This window comes from Neopelma chrysocephalum, unplaced genomic scaffold, assembly GCF_003984885.1.
Source record: "Neopelma chrysocephalum unplaced genomic scaffold, ASM398488v2 Primary Assembly neopelma1_45, whole genome shotgun sequence".
In the NCBI taxonomy this organism is placed as follows: domain Eukaryota; kingdom Metazoa; phylum Chordata; class Aves; order Passeriformes; family Pipridae; genus Neopelma; species Neopelma chrysocephalum.
In genome coordinates, this window is record NW_020897704.1 from 20249368 (window position 1) to 20277353 (window position 27986).

The 27986-nt window shown below is 40.3% G+C and overlaps 1 protein-coding gene and 1 long non-coding RNA gene across 2 annotated transcripts in view; one reads left to right on the plus strand and one right to left on the minus strand.

Annotated features, from left to right (window-relative positions):
* Positions 1-27986, minus strand: part of TAF3 (TATA-box binding protein associated factor 3) — a 117627-nt gene that overhangs the window by 35799 nt on the left and 53842 nt on the right. The window lies entirely within an intron of this gene.
* LOC113965731 lies at positions 9635-13198 on the plus strand. Its single transcript, XR_003533621.1, has 2 exons — positions 9635-9779; positions 12903-13198. It is a non-coding gene; the product is annotated as an uncharacterized LOC113965731 (long non-coding RNA).

Below are 27986 nucleotides of genomic sequence, written 5' to 3' on the forward strand. Positions count from 1 at the left end.
TTTGTGTTCTAACAGAATGCAAAGTGGCCAAATAAGATGTGCCAACAGATCTCGGAATTCTTTCACACATAGTTCTGTTCATATCAATCTTGCTGCTCTTTTGCACTGCATGGTACCAAATCCCTAAGTATGGAATTGGAAGAGTCAGGGTTTTTAAGGAAAATTAGGACTCAGGAAAGGAAGTAATGTGGAAAGGCCTGCACTGAAATTTTCAACTCATCTTTCTTTCCAAGCATACACTTGGATATCAAGCTGGGGGTTTTATACAGAGCCAGCTCAGCCTCTCAAACGCAAGGAAGGAAGAGATCATTCCCACCCAACATATGAAACTTTTTAGTAAAAAAAAACAAGGAAAAAAACTTCCTGCAGACTTCCAGAATAATTTTCCTATGGTCTAGTTAAAGCATGGGATGAAGCCAAAGATAATTTTTTGGAAATTTTAAGTCATTAAGTCAAGAGCTTACATCCCTATCATATCCTGATAAGCAGGGGCTTTTGATTTCTGTTTAAAATAAAGGTTTTTTTCTTATGCCATGATATGTTTTATCTCTTTAACTTGTAATAACAATGGGCTTCTCCCAAAACAAACAGAAAGTGTGCTTGTAGTCCATAAAGGAAATTAATGGAAGAGGGACAAAATTCAATCCTGATATCCTACAGGCCAATATCCTGATAGTCTAATACAATATGAAGACACTAAGATACCTGCAATACACTTGCAGCTTAAAATACTGAATTTTATATAGATACTTGTGTATATATGTATATTTATAATTGTAATTTCTCTGCCCTATGAAAACAACTGATCACTGATGTGACCTGTTTACCAAAGAGGTGATAAACCAACAGATTTCTCTTTTACTGTATAAAGATCAACCAAACTATCACCAAACCCTGGCATTTTCCAGTTGGTATTTTCTATGGAAAGAGAGCTGGTAAGAGAGCACCATAAAGGAGCTCATCTTCCACGTGTCTCAAATATTTCCACTGACACTGCCAGTGAGCATGAGAACAGGGTATTGATAGTTTGCCAGGAAACAAACCACAACTCCTAAAGCTGCAGTTCTACATCACCTTGTTCCTTTAAAAAGAAACAGTCCAATTCTTTCATTTGTCCTGGTTCAAGCATTTGTGCAGGAGAATGGGGAACTAAACAAGGCTAAAATAAGAAAGATTATCTACTGATCTGAGCTCAAATCACTGATCTGGTCTGTCATGATACTACTCAAACATTTGGGCTAGAACAAGCCAGAGGAAAGTCCTGCAGCTCCTTTCTTATACCATCATCTTGCCCCTTCTCCATAGTGCACTGACTTAACGGGCTGACTCAGGTGGAAATACATCTGGGGGTGGAAGAGAAAAAAAAAGAGAAAGTATTTTACTGTATAGTTGGCAAAGTAAAAACCCCACCTCAGGATCACACAAATCTAAGGGTGCTGGAAAGAAGAGGAGAGAGGTGCTGAGCATCACTCTGGGCATCAGATCTTGGCTAAGGGTATAATGTGAGACTTGGGCTTCCAGTGCTGCTTTAGGATACTGGATACAATGAGAATAACACTTCTAAGCACTTACCTAGTGGTTGTCCTATTCTAGTATTTTTTAAAATATGCAATTTTATGAAGTCAAATTACACAGGATTCTTAGAATGGCACAGCCAGATCCCCGCTGGGGACAGAAAAAACTGTGTTGGCAGATTGTTATCCGCTACCCTCACCATCTCTGTCTGACCTGACAAAATTAGTCCTGAATCTGTGCTGCTACAGCAAGCAAAAAGGTGTTTCTGTCTAAATACAATGAGGGAGAATTTATTTTTGCTTTGACTTTTTAACAGTGGCACAACAGTTTTTGTAGATCACACACACATGAATGCACAGCAGTGCTGGGCTGATGTGCCTGGAGCTGTGACACAGCTTTGGATGGAGAGGAGAAACAATTCCAGAAGCATCTGTAGGAAGTGATGGAGCGAGAGGATGTGTGAGAACCAACCAGCTCCCTGTCAGCCTTGCCTCAGTCACTTTGGTGTTGCTCTGAATTATCTGTGACTGAGTCTCTCCCCTGAAATCTGCAGAGCAGAGTGTGATGTGAAAACCACCACCGTTAGATCAAAACATGGAGACAGGGACAGAAAACCTCTGGAAAAAAATTTGGATTAATCTCCATGCTTTTTATTTCACTTTTTGCTCCCTCTGGGGTGTACGATCCTTGAAAGGACCGGGAACTCATCCCAAAGCACACGTGCAGGCACAGAGGTTTTCCCTTTAAAGGAGCATTTTGACTTCTAAAAAATAAAATTATTAGCAAAGACAAGGTAATTAGGCAATGACAATTCATAGAGTACAACCAATCAATAACAGAGTACATTAGCAAGACTGACAGAGGTGTGAAGCCCATACGTTATAAATGGCTCTATACTGACCTGTAAAAATGCAGCGTTTCCCTCACATTCGGCACAATAAAAAACTAAACTGCTATATAAGCAAGCCAACCTGAAATGACACCTAGTATTATAAATGGCCTAATCTATATGTTAATACTGTTGTATCACATAACTGCAGCAAGACTAAGATAACAATATGACTTTGGGGTTTCTATGGCTACATCCTGGGCTAACGTGCCTGAAAGGGCTTGCTGCTGACACCACACAAGCTTTCTGAGTGCTTCTCTTTGGTTATTTATGATATGATTTATGATAACGACAACATCTCCTATTTTCTCCCCTCGTCAGATACAATAAATTGCCATCGTTAATCACCGTTCTTGCTTCAGCTATGATTACAATAGTATAATAGGGCCTGGCTATGGTAATACTGTGTATTAAGGTGTTTTTTCCCCCCCTTTAAAGAAATATGCACAAGTAGATCTTTGTAGCCGATGTCAGTACCTGTAGTATTTTAATAATCTTCCCAGGGGTATTTCTGGATGAGAATTCCTGTTACAACTCAGATTCTGCACCGCTCCTCTTGCAAAGATCAAATTTACGATCTAAAGACTCAAAATCCACATCGTATTATCTGTATCTAATAATTCCCAAATATAATACGACGGGTTTATATGCATTTTTTCTTGAGAAAAGGAAAGCAGACCATCAGCCTTTTCACTTTGCACCTCTGTATCTAATCTTCCTGGCTGAGCTTTCCAAACCAGATTTTCAAGTATCACAAATCTTACTAAAAACAAAAACACTGAACCCATATAAACATCTGGAAGGATTTTACAGTGCCTTTCCTTTTCTATATTATGGTCTTGTATAAGAAAATACACTCTTCTACCTTCAATAAAATCCTAGGTCAAAAACCCCCAGGCTTCTACAAATATTTTAGGAAGTAGCTATTGTACCCCCTGGCAGAGGAACAGACTAGTTATTTATTGCACTGGGGTAACTGTACCTCTTCCATATTAATAATTTTTACCTGGCATTGCAGAATTTTAGACCTCCACTGATGTTCAACCTACATGTGCATTTGGGTACTTGGATTTAGTAGTGAGAAAATACAGTGATTATTTAATTAATATCTTATTTTGCAAGGGAGCTAATAGGAAGGTGTAACTGTCCCACAGACAGCACATATACTTCTTTCAGTCTATTACTTCAGACCTCACTCTTTCTCCCCAAAAGTTCAGAATTTAAACCCAAAAAAGCTTTGCTTTCTGTGTAACACATCTGTGAGAGCAGACATATGGTTTAAAGCCCAGGTTCTAGAATTTAAGAGTCACATTTCTCATCCTCAGGAGTCCCAGAGACAGCAAGCAAGAGACAGACACGATGGCACGGGGGGGTATTTTAGACTGTACTAATAAGCATATTTCTATTTATATTGCTGCTATAAATAGCTAATGTGCCCTTCAGCCCAGAGATCATTAGTGACCCAACTCATTACTGGTTTTGTGGCAGAGGCAGCGGAGGTGAGAGGGTAGGATGTGGCAATACTGATCAGCACAGGGAAGATGTTTGGCATGGAAGAAATGGGGATATGAAGACAGTGGTCTCCTATCAAAAGATGAGCTCATCTCCAAGTTCAGAAGATAAACACGGACACCTCTGTGCCAGGTGTGGCACAAACTCCACATGGAGGGAGAACTCCTCTGCCAGACAAGGTCTGGGATAAGCTACAATTACCTGTGTCTGCCTGTGACTCACTTTACTCCTCAAAAAGAAACCTGGGCTACTTTGGGTCTTAATCTGTTACGTTCTTGTTCACATGATGGAGTTTCTGCAAAAATGAATTCCCAGAAGGAAGTTCTGGCTCAGTGCAGCTTAAAGACCTTCATCACTCTGGTTATGCAGGTCAAAGATGCAACTTTGCTGCCATAAAAAAGGCTCTGAGTGTTTGTATCACCTTCAAATAACTTTTCAGTTCAACAACTCATTTGGCCATTAATTGCCTTTCCTCTCCTCCTCCTCTTGTGCATCACTTGCAATTGCAAGGGCACGTTTGAATCCAAATGATAAAGCTGCTCAGGGCAAGAACCGTATCTGTGTTTTTCAAAGTGCTTTGGTTACTCCTGGCACAATAAAAAAAAACCCAAATCCAACAAACAGGGCACGTATTTAGAGACTCTTCCATCCATCTTTTTGTCTTCATTGGGTAAGAAAGGGAAATCAAGTATTTTCCCAGCAACTAAAAAAATATTTTACAAAAATGAGGAAGATTTGGGGAGCGAGAAGTTTATTTCCAATAGATGAATTGAGAGGTATAAAAAAGTCAACTAGGTCCTGTGCTCTAGACTAAATTGGAAAAAGCCTGTCTACTCTGCTAGGTGAAACTCTGATCTGTGGTATCAATCCACAGTGGCACAAATTAAGACAAAGTCACTGAAATTTAATTAAAAAAATAAATAAAAAAGCCCTGCCATTGACTGGAAACTCTGACTAATGAGAATGGAATTACTACATTTTCTAAGTAAAAAAAAGATATGTTCACCCTCTGTCTTACTATATGTAGGCACACCATACCCAGAAGTGTTTACCAAATATTCCAGCTCTTGGGAATGGGTCTATCCACTCATTTGCTTAAGGATACCAGCAGCAATTAGGAATGTCTATGCCATCCAGAGCAACGAGTTTATTCTAACAGCTGCTAACTCAGAAATGCAAATGCAGTTCCAGCTGACGACTCTGAACAGCATCCAAAGCCTTCAGGAGGATGTGCTGACCACGCACATCCCCGGATTTCAGCAGTCTGAACTGGCACTGGTGTGTCCTGGTACATTTTTGAAACCCCCCATTTGCTGGGATGAATTCTGAGCTACAATACGAATCCCATAACAAATACAATCTTCTTGATCTAGCAAAGAAGGAAATCACTGATGATAAGGTTTTAATAAAGCTTGACAAGCCTCAAAATTAAATTTGCTGGGAAGGGTTCACCCCCGAAACAGATACTTTCAGGCGGCCTTCACGAAAGAAGCCAAGGAAAGACTTAAAGAGATGAAAATGTTTACTTTAAGAGCTTTTTTTCTTACAGCTACAAATCCAATTAGTGACTCTCTTTGTCTTCCAGCCTCTCTGCTTCATTCCGTACGGGAGCACATGTGTGTCCCGGCTCTCCCTGTAACCCTGCCCTGCTAAAGGTGCCCATAGGCAGAGAGAAAACTAATCAGGGCAGAGCAATCACCCATCCAGCAGCACTTCCCTGGCGGCACCGCAGAGCCACCCGACACCGGATGGGACGGCCTGAGACGCCACGGTGGGTTCAAAATGCCTCTGTCAGCACCGCTGGGAAAACACTGCTCCGGGAGCACGGGGTGACTGTGCTGAGCAATAACTCTGTGGGCAGCTTCCCTCCCCGGCCAGGAGCCTGATTCAGGAGGCCGTAGGAAAATTTAAACCGCATCCAATTTAAAACCTCTGCTTTTTTTTTCCGGTGACCTTATAATTTTTCAGGGACAGCTGCTAAAATGTATTGCTTCTTTCCGTAGGACCTCATGGATCATGGCAACATCTTCAAATAAATCTCACTTCCAAGGGAGCTCAGAGGCTGAAAACAGAGCACAGGAGTCTGTTAGATGCTCTCACTGTACAAGGGCTTTTTGGGGACACAACTGGAAAGACCTCGTTGTCTTTTGCAAAGCCACAGCCACAAAACAATCCTACCTGTCTGCGGTCGCTGAGAGACTTTGTAGGAAATTAAGTTAAGCAAAAAGCAGTGAAAAACATCAGAGAAAAAGAATAAAAGAGAGATTCAAAGATATCAGAGTCCTGCAGGTACACTAGGAGAGCTGAGCACGGAGGTGAAATTACTGTGATAATACTTCTCTTGGCATCACTTGCAATGGATGCAAAGAGAGGATCCTCTTTTACATGACTGACAGAACAAGGGGGAATGACTTCAAACTGACAAAGAGTAGGTTTAAAATGGATATAAGAAGAAATTCTTTACTCTGAGGGTGGTGAGGCCCTGACACAGGTTGTCCAGAGAAGCTGTGGCTGCCTCATCCCTGGAACTGTTCAAGGCCAGGTTGGATAGGGCTTAGAACAACCTCGTCTAGTGGAAGGTGTCTCTGCCCAGGGCACGGGGTGGAACGAGATGGTTTTTAAGGTCCCTTCCAACACAAACCATTCTGTGATTCTATGATTTTTGTGGAAGCATTAAGCAAGTTTTAGAATATTATCTCTGTTTAGAAACATTCCAACCCATTTTTAAAAATAAAACCTTACAGCTTTGACAAGGACCTCAAGGCCCATGTTGTGTGAAGCTGCACTTTACACTCAACTCTCTCCTTATGCCACAGCCTTCATTTGGATGCAAGGGCTGCCCCAGTGGTCCCAATGACCTTGGCAAAATTCTTAAAACAAAACAAAAACAAAAACCCACACTAAAAAACCTTCAGGACCTCAGGCTCTAAAGCTATTTTAGAATTAGCTTTGAATAATTGTCCCACAATAGGAGTTTTCTTGATTAATTGCTTAAGATAAGGCCTCCTTTTCCTTGCTGGCCTCCAGTGACTCCCTCCACTTCCCATAATCACTTTTGTCTCAGTCTCCTGTTCACTGGGAACAGCTAAGAGAAAAATCAGAGATACACCAACTCCATTACCTGAGGATTAGCCAGGAGATAACCCTATGTATTCCATTACTGACCATTATTTGAGTAATTATTCAATCAAGTTTAGACCATGTGAAAGATGCACTAATTGTTTTGCAGAGCTTGCCCAAGCTGTTTATCTAAGGGATGCAACTTGTGTCCTTTAACAAAACAAAAATGATGTGCTGATTGCAAAGGAAAATGAGAAGTGGCTTTGTATTGAACTCCGTATCCTAATTAGGCTTAACTAGGAGTTAAGGATCTATTTTGATCAAGTTTCCGCACAAGCTGGATTGGGGACATACTTGATTATAGAAATTCTGCAGGATATTGCTTTTCCATCTAAATTATTTAAAAAAAATGGTCCTCTGCCACTATTTTTCTAGCAGTTTATGAGATAAGCATCCTGAATATAGGGAAAGCAGGAGAAACAAACAAGCCAGCAACCAGCAGGCTTAATTTAAACAAGAAACTTGTGCACACATCAGTCCTAGACTCAGAGGGCTTGATACTCTGATTTAAACTGAATTAATGCCTTTTAGCTAAGTAATATTTTTCTTGGACACACAGGAGGAATGAAAAAAACCAAATGAAAACAAATTTAGTGAAGGAATTGGCTTCAGTAGGCAGTTTTACGTAACATTAACTTTCCACTCGGACATAAAAAAAATAAAAATCCTTCATTTCAGAGCTGTCGGATTCCCATGCAACCTTCCCGTTCCACAGACCTCAGGCTGGTTCACTACCAGGTGACTCCCCGCTGAGAGGGGACTGAAATTCTCAGGGACACTAGCTCATGATCACCAAAGACCCCAAAAAAGCCACAAACTAAAGAGAATTTCTTTATCTCAAGATACCAAACTTTCCTTAGTCATGAAATGTCGCAAAAGCCTTTACAGCTGATGCAAAGTTAATCTGCAACTATCCATCTGACCCCCTCTTGTTGCCACTCTTTCTAAACCCCTGTTGCATGAACTCAGACCCTTACCAGCTTTGTCTTCATGAGTTTTGTGGGGTGCAGGAGAGATTTACCCATGAATTGACCCAAATCCTATTAGCAGCAACAACCTGTTGTTCCCTCCTCTCCCCAGAATGAACTACGCTCTGGGGTGTATTACAGAGAAATAAATCGAAATGAGGGAGGTTTTCCCCATTAATTTCTCTCACCTCCCAATTCAAACTGTAAATCCACAGGGCAGGGACCTGAATTAGGTTTGTAAATAGTGCCTTTCACCCCCACTGCTGCCTGGATAAATCAGGAACACAAACAACACTGAAGGTTTTCTTTCACATTTCTTTGTTTTTTTCTTTTTGTTTTGATTTTCTGTTTTCTGTCAACCTTTTATTTTTGTCTTTTCCACCTCTTCATTGCAGGTGTCTCTGCTCAGGCATGGGAATTGGAACTACATAATCTTTAAGGTCCCTTCCAACCCAAACCATTCTATGATTCTGTGATTCTACAGTTCATTAGCTGCCCCTTCCAAAACCCAGAAAATATTAGCTTTTCTGTATTACAGGTATTTTTTCTTTTTCCTGTCCCTCACTCTGAGCTGTCTTTTTGTCTAGCATTTAGCAGGAAGATGAAAACCAGATGAGGGACAAATACATTTGTTTTTCATGTCACTCAGAATACTTTCATGCAGGTGACTGGTGGCCAAAGGCCAGACTGAAGCAAAGGGTGAAGGACAAAAGACCCAGGAAACCCATGAAACATGGGACTGGAAAGAAGCAGCAAGATCAGCAAGAGGAGATAAAGAGGAGTTACACTGAACAAGCATTTCCAGGGCAAAATATGGAAGGTGGGACAGGCAAGTATGTTGTGGACACATGGTCAAAGGAGACGTGAAACAAGCCAGATTGTGCAAGGGGAACGATTGGTTGCTGTGTTTTTTCCATCACATGATTCTCAATCGTGCAAGTTTCGGTCCTCGAGGTCTTGTTTAGGGAGGGTCTCTTCACTCCTGAGTTCTTCTGTCTCACACCTGTCACTACCAGGTGTAGCTACCAGGGCTTCATTTTTTATGCACATCTAGTAAAATAAAAAATGCCCCAGGATACTCTCAGATAAGAAGCTGCTCAGATGTGACGTAGCTCAGCAGTTATTAAAAAGTAATTACACCTCATATTCTCATGCAGCATTCATTACTTTCAGAAGGGGCTTAGATATCTAACTTTTAGATATATAACTTTGTAGGAATAGCTGAACAATCCCAGTTTGGTCACTAAGGTACAGATTCTCTTGCTTAAAATAGTGAGTTCAGTGTCACTGTGCCAAACCACGAGAATGTATCCGTTGGACACATTGCAGCCAAGACGAATCAGCTTCCAATCTCCTGGGGTCTTCTGGCTTCTAATATAATGCCTGAGAGGACAAAGTTGCTTGCAATGACCAACAGCTTGGGACACGAGGCACTGACAGTTTAGACTTTCTTAGATGGTTTTTGCACGTTACCCTGGCTTCGTCCACATTCGTCCCACAACATGCAGTGGCTGTACAACCACAGGGCAGATCAGGTCAGAGAGCTGAAGGACAAGCCAAATTCTCCTCTCCTTCTTCCCCAAAAAAACCCAACATTTATCCTCATCAACTTGTTAACCAGCTCAAAGGAGAGGGGGAGAAAGGAACACCCTGCTCCTCTTGGCAGCATCCCACGGCTGCAGCAGAGAAACCTTCCCCCCAGCAGCCTGACAGACACCAGGGGATGAGCCCTCCTGACCTGACAGAACACACATGATGGAAACACAACATTCAAGGTCAGTATATCACACTATAACTATACACTTTCTGTTGCTAACTTTGCTTTTTGTATTTCAGAAGAATTATGAATTGTTTCAGGTGTGATGGGACTTCCTTCATCTTCCCTCAAGGGTAGATACAGACACTTGGGTACCAATTGAGCCGCAGATGGAGAAAGTTCCAGAGAAGACTTATTCAGATCTCTGACTTTGCAGAAGGACAGAGGATTCTTTTTCCAGCTGGGGCAGGAGATTTATTTATTTTTCTTGAATGGCATCTTTGACTCAGCAGAGATCACTCCTCAATTCACTTTCTAATTTTTTTCTTTCCCTCTCTTCCAGGAGTTGGACTTCAATGATCCTGGTGGGTCCTATGATTATTTTTACACCATATTATTCCCTAATAAAGTGGGAAAAGGAAAACCCTTTCCCCTCTCCTTTCCCACCAAGAACTGTTACTGCTCCCAGTTGCCAGACAGACAACAGAACTTCTGATAATGTCTAAAAATCTCTCTCAAAAAAGAAATATCACTGAAATGTAGAAAAAGGACCTGCCACCTCTTCTTTTGTAGGGAGCTAAGGAGCCTTTAATAAAGAACTTCAGATCCAGAAAAAGAGCTGAGTTTGTTTCATGCAGTCAATAAGACCCTGGCAGACATGAGATTTTTGTTTTATTTTGGATCTTCTTCCCCTCCCCTACTATTTCTGGGCTAGAGAAATAAACACATAAGGTTGGTGTGCTCTGTGTACACCCAGGAACTCATTAAGTTCAGCCAAAATGACCTCCAGAACTGTGGGATGAAGTAACAAGAAAAATAAAGCATTAGGAATTTTAATACAATAACTATTTGCTTCCTTTTGCCACAAATTCTTTATGGGTTTCTAACTTACATCTGCTACCACAGGACAAACATCTTGTGCTCTGGCTATTAAAGGCTTCCTACAAAAATCTAAGATTTACTCAGTTATCTGCACAGAAAACTGTTTAAAAAATCTAGGTGCCTTACAGGGAGAAAGAAATCTAACCATAAATCTGCAAGCAAGAACAAGGACACTTTCTTAATCCCCTAAGTAGGAAAGGTGTTGTCAGGACTTGTATCTATGCCTTCTGCAAATTAAAAATGAAAAAAAATAGTCAGTGATGGTCAAAAGTATAAGGAACTGGGAGGAGAAAAGACAAGTTACAATTTTAGTCTGGACACCTGAGGAACTGTAAAGATATTATTTCTATTTTCAATATTCTACATCACCACAAGAGAATATTACCCTTGACATACACCAGACATGCTGAATGACAGAGTGGCAAAAAATGTCATTTATCATAAGCAATATGATTAACAAGCTCTCTGACTGCTCAAGAATAGCAGGTATTTAGAGGCACAAGATACTCAATTCAGAATAAAAGTCTAAATTCATTCTTGCTCAGGAGTAAGATTTTTGCCAAGCCACTGTTTGGGCAATTTTCTGTTACCAAGACCAGATATTCCAGGACAACCTGGAATACGTATTTTTACAGCCTCTTCACCCACAGATGGTAAAGAATTTGCACAGACAACCAAAATCACAGAATCATAGAATGGTTTGGGTTGTAAGGGACCTCAAAGATCACCTTGTTCCAATCCACTTGCCATGGGCAGGGACACCTTCCACTAGACCAGGTTACTAAATCAGGGGTCTCATCCTACAGAGATAAAAACACACAGGGCTCAGAAATGACAAACTCCTTCTGCATGGTCACTGTCATGCAAAATACTGATGGCAGGGATGAAAACTCAAACTATAGGATGAGTTTGGAAATCTAAAACTGAACCCACCAGCTCACCTTTTGCTTTAGAATAGGTGTGATCCGGCTAATCACATATTTTTAATATGGTCAGAAGGAGAGAGTCCATCTCTTACCCCTTGGATTAGGGGAGATACCTTGTTCATCTGCAGTATGATCCTGCACCTCTCCTTAGCAGAGACGAGCTCCTCCTGCCAATGAAACTGTTGGTTTCCCCTGGCAGGCAGAGCAGTTTTATTCCCTGTAATTCACTTATGAATTATTTTGGAATGACCATCACTTTGGCTGATGCCCATCTAGAAAAGGCATAATTTTTAATTTCAAAATAAATCAAAAAAGGGCTGCGAGGCTGTAACCTCCACTTTTTGTGCCACATCCCTCTCCTTGCCTCCATCCCCCCGCCAGTGCGGATTAGGATGGGGAGAGGGATGAATTATCTCTGGAGAACTATAAAAGATAGAATTGATTTTTGGTAAGAACTCCATGGAAGTTCTTAATACCTCCTTATCTTTGTGAGTAATACAGCAATGTTCCTCCGCTGAGTGAGCGCCTATCTTTGGAGCAATCCTTGCCAATGTTATCTCTGCAGAAAAGCAGCTTTGAAGGGCAGAAAATAATATATGTTCCCTACTGGTTGCAAAGGAGTTATGTCAAAACTTGTAATACAGAGTTTAGGTCCTGCACTACATATTTCCATAACTTAGGGGAATTCAACAAGTTGGCTGCTGTGTCACCAGCACGAGGTTGAGATAAGATTTGCCCACCTCTCATTGTGAAATTTAATAACTGTGAAGCATCTCAGAGCACCTGCACAAACCTAATGATGTGACATTGCCCAAATTCACTGTCTTGCATGTTAATAATTTTATTACAGAATGAATTTGTGAAGCTTCTTTAAATAAATTTTAAAAATCCTTCATATTTGAGTATTTCCTCAAGAAAAGCAGCAAGTTCTAGGTTCATAAGGGGAAGTAATTTCCTATTAGACTAGATGGCAAAAATAGGTGTAGTTTTGGATGCACAAGCTATTTGCCAGGACAGAGGCTTGTGTGCCTCTGCTTTTTTCCTGACCACAACAACTGATCTAAGAGGAGATCCCACCTCCTCCTCCAAACTGTCTGATCCTGACTGCAACATTAACACCAATACTGGAGACTGGCCCACCTCTAATAATTTCAGGTAGTCCCCTACAACTTCTGAGTGTTTAGGTCAAATGGTCAATTTTCTGAGAAACAGAAGCCTTTGATTCAAAAGTTCCTGTTTCTGAGAAAGCATCATTTAAATGTGCCAGGATCTCTAACGTCACCTCCCTGCCAGACCGGGTTATTTATATATAATATTTTCCTCTTTATTTTCAGCCCTTGACAACTAGCAAGGGGAACACATACAGAAAGCGTCTTGCAGGTCCCCTGAACACAATCCCCTGCTGCAGCTGAGCAGTCTCTCCTGAGAAAAAGAACAACTTTCTGGTCATCTACTGAAGCCAGTAATTCTGTTCTTCGGACTCCCAGGATTTCTGCTATCTGATGGAATATTTAAGCAGAGACTTCATTCCCCCGGTGGAGCGCCGACGGCTCAGCCACTCCACTCCGGTGTTCAATGAGCTCTTGTGTTCTATTACAGAATAAATGCGATTTTCTGCCCAGCTGGAAAATGATACTTCTTCCTAGTGCAGAGATTTGTACCCCACTCCAACCCGCCTAAATAGGTCACAGTTACATTTTCACAATACTACCAATATATCCCCTTCAGAAAATGCAAAAGCTGGGTGCACCCAGGGCAAAGACTATCAAACATGGACAACTGCAGACTCTTCTTAGCAAGGAAAAATAAATCAAACTAAGGAACATGTTACATCTCTCTATAAAACCTCTCCCTCGGCCCGGTGGGTTGGAAGAGCCCTCCCATATCTCTCTCTCTCATCAACTTTCCTATTTCAAGCAGATTTGAAGGCCCTGCTCTGGCAGTGACCGGCTCGGTGGTGCTTGACAAGACACAGCTCCGTGCCTGACTCCCATCCTCTATCAAATGGGGATTACTGATATTTTCCCCAAAGTGCCTTGAGTTCTCTGAGTGTACCAAGAAGCCTTATTTATTCCTGTGCCTGCCCCAAATAAAACAAGCTCTGTCAATCCTACCAGCTGTTCTACATGGTGCAAGTCTCCCAAAAATATGGAGTTTGAGGTCTAGTTAGATGAGTTGAGGAAGCAAAAAGTGTGATATGTTGCTCAATTTCTTCTTCATCTGCCTCCTGTGCATGCTTTTCTTATGTTGTTTTACCAGTCAAATGACGGTTGGACTTGATGATCTTAAAGTTCTTTTCCAACCTTAACAATTATATGATTCTATAAAGTAATTAAGCACTGGTTAACATGCCCTTCAAAATCACATGTTGTTTTCAGCCACTCTGGTGTAACTCTGGAATAAGCTCAAAAAAGCCAAGTGAGTAAAACCCTGCATGTGGACAGACTGAAACTTTCAGTGTCAAAACACATTCAGGGTAAAATGAAGCAAAATGTGGAGAAAGGGGATGCTCAGAATTGATTTTTCCAACAAGGCATTTACAGGCACTCCAAACACCACCTCCACTTCAAACATAAAATAGTCATTGTGCGGATTTGTTACAGTACAACTCACTAACATATTTGATTGCACATTATCTGGAACTCCGAGTTATCCGAGGTCTCATCTTCTTAATGGAAGGGAATGTACAAAAGCGGAGCACTCACTTGAACACACAATATATTATCTATACAAATTGGGACTCTTTCAACAGATAAACTTAAAAACCAAATTATGGTTGACTATCAATTTGATACTCTGCAGCAGAAAACACCACTTAAAGCCTCATGGTTTATGAAGCCTTTTAAGGACACTTCTTGGCACTACAGAACACCAGATCTTGACCATGCGCTACAACTCCGTAGAAAGCTCCCATGAGAAGAAAATTTTTAGTAGTTGGTTGTTGCAGCTGAGACCTTACCAAATATTAAACAAATACAGTGCTGTGGGCTAAGATATCAAAATTATACAAATGTTTCTTGGCATAATACCCCAGTGCTGTGTCAAAAGCAAAGATTCCTGCTGAAGAAACGTGCTGGGTATCTCAAAGGAAATTTGGAAGCAAAAAACACAGGCAACCCTGCCTGATATACTGATCAAGGAGCCAGTGCAATTCAACTTTAATCTTTGCTTCACTACAGTTACCTCTAAACTAAGGTGCCTGCAAAATAAATTCAGAGCCCTGCCTCAGTTTCCCCATTTTTAGAGACTGGAGAAGCTACTTGAGAATGGTGAATTCAAAGTCAAACACATATTTGCCAAACACACAGAAAAATGCAAATTGCTTTTCCTTTTCAAGAGTCCTTCTGCATTTAACAAAGTCAAATGTGAGAGATATCACCACTGAGAGGTTTCTATGTGGGAGCAAATAGTAGTTTCTAAAGCACACGGGGTTTGTCTTAAGCACAGGTATTTTTGAACTCAGGGTCATATTCTCAACAGCATTTCTTAGAATCAAAGAATTACAAAATGGTTTGGGTTGGAAGGGACCTTAAAGATCATCCAGTTCCAACCTCCTGCCATGGGAAGGGACACCTTCCACTAGACCAGGTTGCTCCAAGCCCTGTCCAGCCTGAACCTGAACACTTCCATGGATGAGGAGTCCATAACCTCTCTGGGCAATCTGTTCAAGTGCCTCATCACCCTCACAGCCAAGAATTTCTTCCTCATATCAAATCTAAATCTACCCTCCTTCAGCTTAAGGCCATTCCCCCTTGTCCTATCACTCCATGTCTTCATGAAAAGTCCCTCTCCAGTCTTCTTCTAAGCCCCCTTTACTTACATTTTGCAGTGTTTTACAAAAAAGCTCAACAAACTTCAGTGAATTAGGATTAAGAATCCCAACAACTTTCAGCAAAAATAGTATTTTTTATTTCTGATGCACTCAGAAGAACCAACCTTAATTTGTCAACTTTCTTAATTAAACATTAATAGAAGCTCTAACGTGCAATCAAAATTCTATAATGAAAATGGTAACCCCCACATCTCATTCTGCAGCTTTTCATTAGGGTATGAGCCAGATTTTAGCTGTGTAGCACCAGACATGCCACAAACAGCACAGCACAGTACAATTTACTGCATAAAAATTCAAGTCCATAGTGCAGTGACAGATACTTGGATGCTACTGGGCAGTTCATGTTATAAACAGAGGCATTTCTCTTGAAAGTTCAATAAGGTTGAAAGCCAAAACAGTGATATGGCATCAGGGATTTATCATCTAATAATAAAAGACTGTTTGTTCCTCCAGATCTGCTTCAAACAAGTGGAGTCTCATGCTGAAAGAGCAGGTTCAGAAGGCATGCAGCTCTTCAATTGCACTCCTTATTGTATGCTTTATATTAAAGAAAGCAATTTAACTTTTGAGGACAAGAAAATTATCTTGAAACTGAAGTCCTGCCTAAGCTCAAGGCCAAGTTAGAAAAGAACATATAAAATTATTAAAAGGTCTTCAATTATTATGATAACTGGAACACTCACAACAGCTGTAATTCAGGGTGCCTACACATTTTAATTATAACCCCCAGTTTCAGCAGGTTATAGCTTTCTTTCTCTATCATGCTAAAATTTATCAGGTCTGGCCTGTCACAGCCTTTAAGCAAAAAAAAGTTTAGGTCACATTGTTCACTTCTGCTCCAATCATGGGAAAGTAGAACAAAAAGAAAGTAACTGCATTGGTGACAGAGATGGAAACACTCGAGCACTCTCTCTTAATGGTGCTTTGGAGATTTTTGGTGAAAACTATGTATGGTATCACTGAATCCACTCCTGTTATTCAATAAAGTATAAAATAACGTGAGAATTTCTGTGGCTGTCAAAGCAATGAGAAACAGAGGGGCACCATTGTCCAAGAATGGTTTGGGTTGGAAGAGGCCTTCAAGATCATCTCATTCCAACCCCCTGCCAGGGGCACCTTCCTCTAGCCCACGTTGCTCAGAGCCCCATCCAGCCTGGCATTGGTTGAAGCTGTTTTATACCAGGTATTTAAGCAAATCAATCGGCCTCACTTCCACAAGTACAAATGAGGCTTCCTACTTAAACAAGTCAAGGCTTTTGGATCTTTGCCTCCCTCCTTATCAAGCACAAATGGACAAAACTGGACTCTGCAGAAATGATCTGGTGCAGCATTCTCTGGACCTCAACTTTCTACTCATGGACTTCGCTACAGCAGTAAAACCCTTCCCGTTCTGTGCAAGATTTGATGAAAGGCACAACTCTGGTCAGCACGGAACAGACAATCTGCTACTGTGCAGCCAAAATTAATCCTATATATATATATATATATATATTTTTTTTTTTTTTTTTTTTAAACATCCAACAAATTTAATGCAAAACCATCCCAAGACAGTGATAGGTATGTCTGCTAACTCTTGAGAGACTGGAAGTGCTCTGACAGTGTGGATAGGTCCAAGTGATGATCTGCTGGTTGTGTATGTGCTGCCAGAAGAGAAAAACTAACCTAGGTTCACTCAGGTGACATACACTGATTAAAACCTTACTGTTCTTCTGAAATGCTCCTCTGGACTGTAAAGTACAATGTAAATATAGATTCAATGTAAATGTGAAGTATAACACTACAAGTGAATAAAATTCAAGGAGACAAGAATCTCATATATACACAATGACGAGTATCTATAAAACCATACATCAATGACTAAATTAATTATTAGGATGTAAATATCAAGCAAAACTACTATATTATAGTTTTGTAGATACAGATTTGCCAAATGGAGCTTCAGTAAATCATTGCTCTGAGTGCACAACCTCATACTCCATCCTTTCCTCTTTTAATGATATGGTGCACTTGAAAAATAAATTGTGATGGTAACACTGTCATGCAATGACACTTGAACATTCTATGTCCAACCTCACCTGAATTTTTCTGAGCTTAACAAGTGCAACCTCATATGTCTCAATGTTTAAAAGAAGGATGTAATATAGTAGTAGCACTGAATTTATGATTGCTTTTATTAAAGAAGCATCTTGGAGACCTCAGCTAACAACAGAATTCTGTTGTGGTAGATGCTGTCCAGACTTAACCTGAAAAGACCTCAGTCAGAACAGTTTACAAATCAAATATGGAAGACATACCTAAGCTAAAGGACAGGAAATATTACTGTAATAATACTGATTTATGAAGGAAGTGACCTACCTAAGGTCACAAAGCAAGTCTGACCCTGGTCTCCCAAATCCCAGTCCACTAATTGCAAAACTGGTCTTCACCTTCCTCCTGAGGTGAGGAGTTGGCACAGCAAGGAAAGCACAGCTCCAATAGTCTGTGCAGGATCTCAAAAGGACTTTTTAAATGAGGTACATTATCCTTCTTGGTGGACTAAAACACAATGCTGAAAACCACAACTACACTGTCCCTTCTACACCAGCCATGTTCAGAAAATTTAGCATATACCACTGTCCTACCACCCAATAGCAAGTCCTCTATACATAATATTCTATTTATTTGCAGGATATACTGGTGTACTGAGTGCATTTTTAAAGTATTACATCACACTAAGCTGTTAAAACACCCATTTCACAGGTGAACAAACCGAGATTAAATGATACAGGAAGCCTGTTTGCTGGATCAGCTGAAGGCTCGACACACATTCAAGGAGCTCTTGAAGTAAGACTATTCACAATAATAAACTTGCAAGATGTGCAGAGAAACCTGTTTAAAATTCATTTAACAGGATCCACACAACAGAAAAGTCACTGTAAAGGTAAGTGTTCCGAGACCTTCAACTTACACTGGCTGAAGCTGCTGAAGAGCAGTAAAACAGGTCACTTTTAGGCTGGTGCAGACACAGCCGCCCTTCCGGTGGCTCTTTAACTCTCCTGAACACTGACACAAAATTTGTATTTAAAAGACACAATTCCAAGATGTTCCAGGTCAGTCCTAAGGAATTTAACTAGAAGTTTAGTTATGGTTTCAGTGGGGAGTTCTATATATTTAAGCTGCTAATGTAAATCATCATTAGGATGCTTCAATCATAAGCATCACAAAGCCCTTCCAACAGACATAGTCTGAAAACACTTGGAGCCTGGAAGCTGATAGGTGTCCTTGTTCACTTATTTTTGTCTCCATCTCCTTGAAAGAAAGCAAAAAAGCTCCCATTCTGGAGTAGCACAGGATCAATTAAGAACCTATTTTAATTGAGTGGGAGCCAAACTTTCCTTCAGAGCTCTATGGGCTGTGTATTCGCTGACTAGATGAATTTCTGCCTTTTGTGAGTCTTCAGGGAAGTTTTTCCTGAGAGCAAAACTCTCTCAGGAGCTGAGAGACTCAGATGTAAAACCTCAATTTTTAGGCCAGGTTTTTTTTAAGCTGATTTTCAGGTACCCCTAAACTTTTAATTTAAAGCACTAAAACCAAATAAGAGGTCAACTCTTCAAACATGGCCCACATTAAACAAGAGCATTTATAGGGTTACAACTAAGGAAACAAGTGCATTTATAGGGCTGCAAGAGAAAAGCAACTTGAGCTTCTGCTAGAAGTGAAAGAAGTGGGTGGGAGGGAAGGGAACATAAAGAAAGTTTCAGGCAGTTCTTGCCTGACCCGTGTATTTTGACTTCTGATTTTTCTGCCTATCAAACGGTAACACACACACAGACTCAACAAGTAACACTCATCAGGGATTGAAATCACTGCAGGAAAAAAGTCCTCGAAATACAGGCTTGTTATCCTGTGTTGGAGCAGCTTGACTGGAAGACGCTGACATGAGGGAGAAGGACAGACCACCATGGTTAGGAATCCACAGTAGGCAATGCTGGTAACTCTTCAGCTGCAGCTCATTGCAAGCCCTGCACCTCACTGAAACAGGAAAGCACCAGGATATCCTTCCTGTTACCTGGAATAAACCCCACTTCATTCAGGGCTATTACAGAACAAAACAAGATAAAAAAATAAACCCACGCGCATTGGCCCCGTAAAATCCACAGGAAGGAGTTTTGCCCTCTCCTCCTCTGCCTGCAGCCTGGCGCCAGGGAACAAAACCCGCGTCCCACCGACGGATCCTGCCAGAGACGATGCCGTGAATGCCTTCTCCTCTTACTGTAGGGAATGAGGGGCGGGCGGGTGCCCTTATTGTTCTCCCCCAGCTCCATCCTCCAGCCTGTCATCGGGTACAGAAGCAGCCTTTATGCAGCAGTTGTACCGTCCCGTTTCCTGCCTTCTGTCAAGCTTAACAAAACCCAAGTACTAAACACATTTTATGCCTTGGAGTATCAAATGTTCTTTGCTATCAGTCGAAATAGAGCTCTGTTAATTTTCATTATTGCTTCATATGAAAATGTTAGCTCTATTCATATTCCATATTCAAGATGTTTAACCTGGGTTCACTGTATGAAAAGTCAATCATGTGTGCATAAATTCAATATATTTTCTCCATTTATTGCAGTACAATGAATATCTTACAGAGAGTGATGTTTGTGTCCTGATTCAAAAATATTATCTCTTTCTTTTGCCCAATTTATTTTGCATTTATTTGAGGTGAGGCAGGTATACTTGGGTTAAATAAGCTTTATCATAGCTCAGGGTTTAATATGTTTAGCACAAGAAAGAAAAGCAGCGTAAGAGAAGGAAATAAAAAAATCCATCTCCGAAATCATGCCAGCAAGTGGGAAGAAACACTTTTGCTGATAAACAGGAAATCTTTTATTTCTAAAGTTAACATTCTTAAGTAAAAAAACAAACACTTCAGCTAAATTTGTGGGTTTTAAAACAAACTGTGGCAAACATTAAGGGAACCAAATAGAAACCATCTTTCAAGACGGTAAAACTAGGACAACTGCAAGCTGGAGGTATTAAACAAGCCACGACAACCAACATACACAACAGCCAATTTTAACACCAATTAAGCATATCTGTGATCAAAACCTGGAAAAAACAAGCTTAGAGAAATGTCAGTCAAATTATTATGTAATAACATAAACCCTTTGGATTATTATTTATAGTTCAGGAAGTGGCACCTGCTCCAAAGAGTGTCCATTGTGCTCAGTGTACCCTACAACCTCCAAAAAAGATAAATGAAGAGAATCCTTGCTCCAGAAAATGCACAGCAAATTCCATGACTAGAGAAAGCTGGCGTAGAAGGGTGAGAGAACAATTAATTGATGCAGTTGATCTCAGAAAACCAGCCAGTATTGGTGATGCTCTGCCTGGGTTCTGCTCTACCTCTACAAAAGCACCAGTTTCGTGCTGCTCATGGGAGTTTTTAAATACTGCTGAAATTAAAATAAAAATAATAAAAGTGGAAAAAAGTAGTCTTCTACTTTTCCCCCCTTCCCATCTCCTTTCTGCAAGTTTGCTCAATAATTTAACTGAAAGATCTAAAGAGAGTCTTGCATCTGTGTGCCCTGCGCTGAAAGTGAAAGCTGAATTTCAGACACTTTAATAGCTGAATTGTAAGGTTTCCTTTCAAAATGAAAAAGCAATTTTTGCTGTGTTTTTTTTTTTCTGCAAAAAAAAAAAAAAGAATCAACTACACACACAGTTCCTCCCCACCAATCTCTCAAGTTTTTCACCAAATGGGTAAACAGACTGAGGCCAATTAACAGATTAACACACAACATACGGTGACATCAAAGAGACTGTCCGTATAGGTACAGGTTTCTTATGGGCAAATAAGCTTTCCTTGTCCAAGTAAAATTAAAATTTTTGTAGTTAGTGTAATATAACATGTGCTAGCGGGTAATAAGGACAAGTGACTGATATCCATCAGGCTCCTGCCCACCAGTGCACTTACTCTGGGCACGTTGTACTGGGCAGACTGGGACACTGGAGAGATCAGTTAATGCGTGAAAAGTGCTGTGAAGCTGAAAAGCAAGAAGTAAGTGCTAAGTTTTATATCCTATTTCAGCAGCTGATCAAGCTTATGATAACTGCAATATATCTTTGGGAAAAAAAGGGGACACAGGTAAGGAAAATTTAGAAATTCAGCTCCAGGTATCTACCTGTAAAATGCCTGACATGATGACAGAGACGTAACCAATTTCTACTGTACAGAAGAAGTGCAAACGAACACCCAAACGAGCATAAAACTTTTCTTCAAAATACTGGGGTCGAGACAGCAGCCACACATTTTGCTCAAGCATTAAATGGAACTTAATATTCCTGCAAAGAGGTGATCTGGAGGAAGCCCTGCTCTAATTTCCCTCTTCTGTTTAGATTCCTACACCAATGCCAAAGCGCCGACGACTAAATGGACGCCAATATTAGGCTATCAAATTATTTACCTACGGTGGGGGAAGATGAAGAGTTTCAGTGGAGCGAAGGCAAGGAAGAAAAACTCAACTTCAAAGCAAAAACTAATTATGTGTTTTACTAATTACATTTTAAAAAGATACACAGGGCACTACCAACGAACCCTGCAAAACTGAAAACACAACTGTGTCTTAGGCTGCCTTGGCCTGGAAAAGAGCTCCCGAGAATTACCAAGGGATTCCTGCTTCCCGCAAACACAGCGCCACTAATATTCTCCAGATTTGCTGGCCCTGCCACGAACCATCTCAAGAAAATGTTTACATTAAAGTCGGGTTCAGCGAGGAGGTCAGCTAACTTTAAGGCTTTAAGAAATCAGCAGCCGTCTTGTCTCCTGAGCAGTGCAGGGGGATGGGGAAACTCTTTTTTAAAAACTAAACAAAAAAATCAAAAAAAAATCATTAACTTGCTACATGGACAAAACCTCCGTTTTTCACTCCGTTACACATTTGCTGTCAGTGATGTGAAAGTTTTAGGGGGTTGTTATTTTTTTCCCCTCCATCTTCAGGTGTCCATCAAGAAATTGTTGACACACGGTGTGATTTTTGGGGCTGTCCTGTGCAGGGACTCGATGATTTCTGTGGGTCCCTTTCAACTCAGGATATTCCACGATTTCCAAAGTTTCTGCATACTCTGAAGCTGCTTTTAGCCTAAGCCACAACATCTCATGTTTTAAACCCATAATGAAAATAAGGGGCACTATCTCACGCAATTAGCCACGATTTCTATCAGGTTTCTGACTTTGGAACTGCATGTGTACATCAAGTAAACAAGATAAGGAATTTATATTGTACATATTCAGCCTTTATTCTTTAAAAATTGCTTTGATGAGCACTGAGTGGCTGTCAGATGATTTTCTGTTTCATTCTGTACCACACAGGAATCAATACAATCTGGTTTTGTTTGAGCCAGGCTCCTAAGCTTACGTCTTATTTACATCTCGCTACTGATAAATGATAGCAATAAAAGTGTGGCATTCCACAGGAAGAAAGTGAGATTACACTTCATCTAATTGCTTAAAGTAGGAGAAACAGTATTCCCACTCGGAAATAAATGCCTTAAAGGCTTCCACTGCTATAATTGTAATTGCAAAGGTCTGACAGCTCTGTGCTGAGGGAGAATGGCTGCAAATACAACAATAAAAAGTCAGCTTTGCCTGTTCTTTATTTTTTATATCTATGTATACATGTAAACACACCAGAAAAACACAGTCTTGGTTAGAGGTTCCTATAAATAATCAAACCCCCTCCATGGTGGTGTCTGCGTAAGAGACTTCGTGTGTGCTGCTAAATGAAATCAGATGCGCCCCAGTGAAGAGCACGGAGGCAACTGGTAATATTTGCTTCTCCCACAAAACATGTTTAATAGATCAGGGTTATACACAGAGTACAAAAATCCCAGAAGCAGTTCCTAGCAGCACACAAACAGAGGGAAGGGAAATACCTGTGCCATGTTCTGGTTCTGTCTCATTAACTTTAATTTATCTCTGTACTAAGTGCAACTCCTTTACCAAGTTAAAAAGCCTGAGCACGCATGTGAGAGCTACCCAGGGGAAAAGAGAAGTAGGAACAGACAAGTAAAACCCAAATCAGAAATAATCTGTGTACAGAAATAATTCGATTAGGTTAAAGAGTCTGAGTTAGCACAGGGAACGGATGCAGAAAACTTTTGGAAGGGAATTTCTACTGTGCACTTTTAACTTGGGAAGTCGGTCTTTCTGCAGGGTCTGACTCTTTCAAGCAACTCCTTTTCCTGCTCAGTGAATCCCAAAATGATTTCCAAAGCCTTCACTCATTTTGACACAAAGGATACAGGAGACTGTTTAGACTCCTAATAATCCGGGAGCCGTTAAAGCTGCACAGTGCTGTTAAACACGGGATGGCGGCAGCCAAGAAAACAATTCCTTGGAGAGGAAAACAGCCAGCATGTGCCCTCATGTAAAAATCACATACCAGAGGAAAAGAACTTCTTTGGGTTGGTGTGTGATGTGACTGTAAGATGCTTATTGTGCATGGAGAGGCTCAATTTCCCTGGAAAAGGGACATTTATTTCAGCCACTACATCTCGTCCTTGTCACCTGCCCAAGAGTTCAGTGCTTGGCAAGTACTGGCACTGCTGCCATCTGGCAATTAGTAATAAATATTAGGGGTATATTAACATGGAATCTTCTGAAAGTTATGCAGGAAGTTTTTAAAATTCTACTAGAAATGTTCCTTTTCTTTTTTTCCTCCTCTACCAGGAAACGCTGGACACCTCGTAAGCTCCTCAGAGGTGAACATAAAATTGCACTCATGTATAGTCCAGTAATCTCAAAGTATACCATAATAAGGGAAAGAGCACAACTCAGTAATTAACACATCACCACCACATTTCTTCCAATTCAACAAATTTACAGCTGAAAACAATTCTGCGTAACCCAATTTAATTACATTAAAAATTATGCAACTTATTTTATTAAAAGGGGATTGATTGCTCTACAAAGAATTTAGATCCAACAATGACCTTCTGTGCTACTGTAAAAGGTGTTCAGAACCCAATGAACATACAATAAGGCTCTAAACCAGAAACTAATTAGCTCACACACAAAGTATTAAATCTGTTTCACAAATTATGTAAATCATATAAAAAATGAGGTATAATACCAATGGCAAACTTTATAGTGCCAAAATGGAATAAGCTGTATGTATACCTGCCTTCAAATTAACTAAAGCAATTATACTGTAAAATCATTAGCCCAAGACATAGTTTAAAGTCAGGCTTTAATAACTTAATGCTACATGTATTTTCTAACCACAGAAAAAGCATTACATACATTTACACTTCCCACTAAATTTAGAGGAGGTTATGCTGCATTAAAGCAAGCAGGAAAAATGAAGTATTAAAAAAGAAAAAAAAAAAAGGAATGCCAAAAATGTTTACTGCAGAAAATATGCACAAAATCAAACCATCATTTCCTCTGGAGCTCCGTTTCCCCATAAAAACAAGGTATTATTATGCTTTTTGTAACACTAGCACGTTTAGCACTGCCACCGCCGAAAAGAATTAAATAAACAACTCCCCTGAACGATGAGAAAATAAAACACCATTTTACAGGATCCTGGCAATACTTTTAAATGCCAATTATTTGGTCTCATGGTTCTGCGTGTCCTGTGGCCAAAAAAAAATCTCTTGCTTCTTCTCACCAGAGTAGGTGGAACAGCAGCTCACAGTCCCAGCGTCTCTCTCCACCAGGAGCAGTGCTGCCTCCACAATCCTAAGGGATGGGCTGAAAAGTTTAATTTTCTTGCAGCTGTGGAGTGCTCAGAGACGCTTGTGTGGAATCCTAAAGGGATTTCCAACCTGCTTTTCATTCTTTTAAGATAAATGCCGTGGGGCTTGATGCATCTATGTAGGAGTGAAGGGACTAACAAACAAGTTTTCTTACTCTGTTCAGATGTTAAATTTGTTATTGCCATTTTCATAGCGCTGGGGTGTGTGAGACAAAGTTCTTCCTGCCATTGTGTGGGAGAACAAAGTTTAGGCCAAGGGCTGTGAATCATCTACCTGTTACCTTTCACAAGGGATGACTCTGCTGTGTCTTTATGTAGCCATGTGCAGGTGTGACTTTTCAGATGCTTTGGGATTCCCCCGGCATAAAAACAAGATATGTGTGCATGGTTTATGTCTGCAAATGAGCACATACAAAATACCTGTGCAAGTTTTCCTGGCCTGATGGGAGATGAATGCATTTTTTTTCGGGTGAAACTAAAAGCTGGAGCACAACTGTGATACTGTGTGTATGCATTTAGAAATAAAGATTATAGTCCAGCTTTAAGAAATAATGATTCAGACCTTTTAAAATCTCTTCTAGCTGTTCACAACCAAGTGTCACTGTCAAACTTCTAAGGGGCAGAAACACTTTCTGGATTGCTACAATTTTTTTTCATTTTAAAGAAAAGAGCTTTTTTGTACAGCAGCATTGTTTGGTATATTAGGAACTACACAAGCTCAAATTTGGTGCTCCACACCCCTTCAAACAGCTGGGGTAATGATGTGGCTTTGGTGTGTTACACAGGAGGAACTGCAGAAGATCTTTCAAAAACTAAGTGAAAAAAGGTGAGAATCTTTCCTCTCTTTCCAGAATACTGATTAATAAAAAAGCAATTTTCTGAATTTGTTATGGTACTTTTAACACTAAAAATCCAAAGGGAGACTGGTCAGCAGTGAGGTCAACTGACCAGAGAAGTACAACAACTATTTTTGTGTGTCTACACATCCACAATCACTAATCCCACTAATCCTATGTAATCAATACACGTGGACTCCACATTTACTAGGGGCTGCTATAACGTTGTTTTAATGTCACCTTCCTACAAGCAGTATAGAAATGACTGATTCATGCTGGGAAGAATTACTTGGGATGAAGGAGAGAATGGAAAGAACCACAGAGGGTAGAAACTGGGAAAATCTGAGTCATATCTGGGCTAACCTGTAGTGAAAACTAATGACATCAATGCAGCCAACTGAGAAAGGAGGACTTCAAGGCAGGATCAAGGACTGAATCTTCTAATAAAATGCATTTGATTGGAAAGAGTATTTCCTTGCTTCAAAGTATTCTCACGGTGATCACGCTACGATAGAAGTTGTCTCCTAAATATCAGCTGCCTCTTGATGTTGCATGACCACCCCCCTCCCTCTCACAAACATAATGTAACCACCATGGTAATTACAGTGCCTGGTGACATGTAAATATTTAATACAGTTTAGGTTTTGTCTTTAAAGCACGTTTTTAAAAGGAAAGTAAATTAGTGTCCGTAGCCGAGTCCGGAACTTAGTTATGGAGAACAAGTACTGAAAAGGAGAAGGAACTCTAAATTTAAAGGAAAGATATTTGCTGGTGTAAACTGCATTTCTAATTTAATTCAAAATCAGATCTTTGTCATCAAAACAGACCCAACAAAGCCGGTTCCCTGACAATATTTTCTCTGTGTCTTTTTGACTTGCTGCTTGAATCCACACACGTGCCAAACGCCACAGTACTCGGGAACCACTTAATCTGCTTCCTTTTGAAACTCATCATCAAATGCTCATTTTTGCACAGTTAAAGGCAGGGTCTTTGTAAAGCGTTTTCTTTTTAAAATGTAAATCCAGTGTCTTGGGAAGGGTGTTGCTTTTCTTTAAAAAAACCCCATAAACCTGTGAAGTCTTGTTCCATTCTTTTAAACAGCAATGCTAAGCATAACACATTAAAGAAAAAAATGTCATGGATTTGAAAATTCCTTAGAGTGTCATATTTCCCCTTCTACAAACCTGTAATATATTTTTAAATATTTTTTGAAAGAAGAAAATTATATTTCCACTATTTCTATCCGTTGTTTCAGCAGCCCTAAACCCCTCTTTATCTTCAGCTTTGAGAAATTCATATTTTTAAGAGAAAAGAGAGACAGAGAATGAATGAATGAGTAGGTCATGAAATATCCTAAAAACAAACTGCAAGAAAAACATCATTTCAACTGCATTACAGCTCCAATTACTACTTACACCCCACTTTCCTGGGTTAGACTGTATCTTGATCAGTGATATCCCAGCTGGTTTTAGTTGAAAAAGTTTCCATTTCTATCTCTGCTAATGGTGCCACTGATAAAGAGGGAGAAATCCATCGCGTCTGCTGCAGAACTGAAACTCCATCGAGGGATATATATTCATTAACGCATGCAGGAACTGAAACCGTCAGGGAACATATATATTTATGAACCCTTGCCCATACACATAACATTTAGAAGTACAGAAATCCAAACAGGAGAGCAGAGTGCAAGAAGCATACCAGGATTAAAAAATATGCCAGCAAAAGGACTGCAGATCTTCCACCTCTAAGCGCCGAATAAAAGATCAGAGGAAAGCAAAGTTGCACGAGAAACTCTCAGCTTTGCCACATCACCCTGTATTACAACATTTAATTCCCACTTTCAATTTTATTAAGAGCACGCTGTCTGCAGGTACATATACAACAGTCAGACAAAAAGAAAGTAAAATGTGCAAGGTTAAGCACCCTCAGAAGTCGCTGCCGTAGCTCAGCTGATCCTCACACTGCTCCTTCCCCTTGTTTTATTGCTCTTCCGATTTACACTGACGTGCAGGTAAAAAAAAT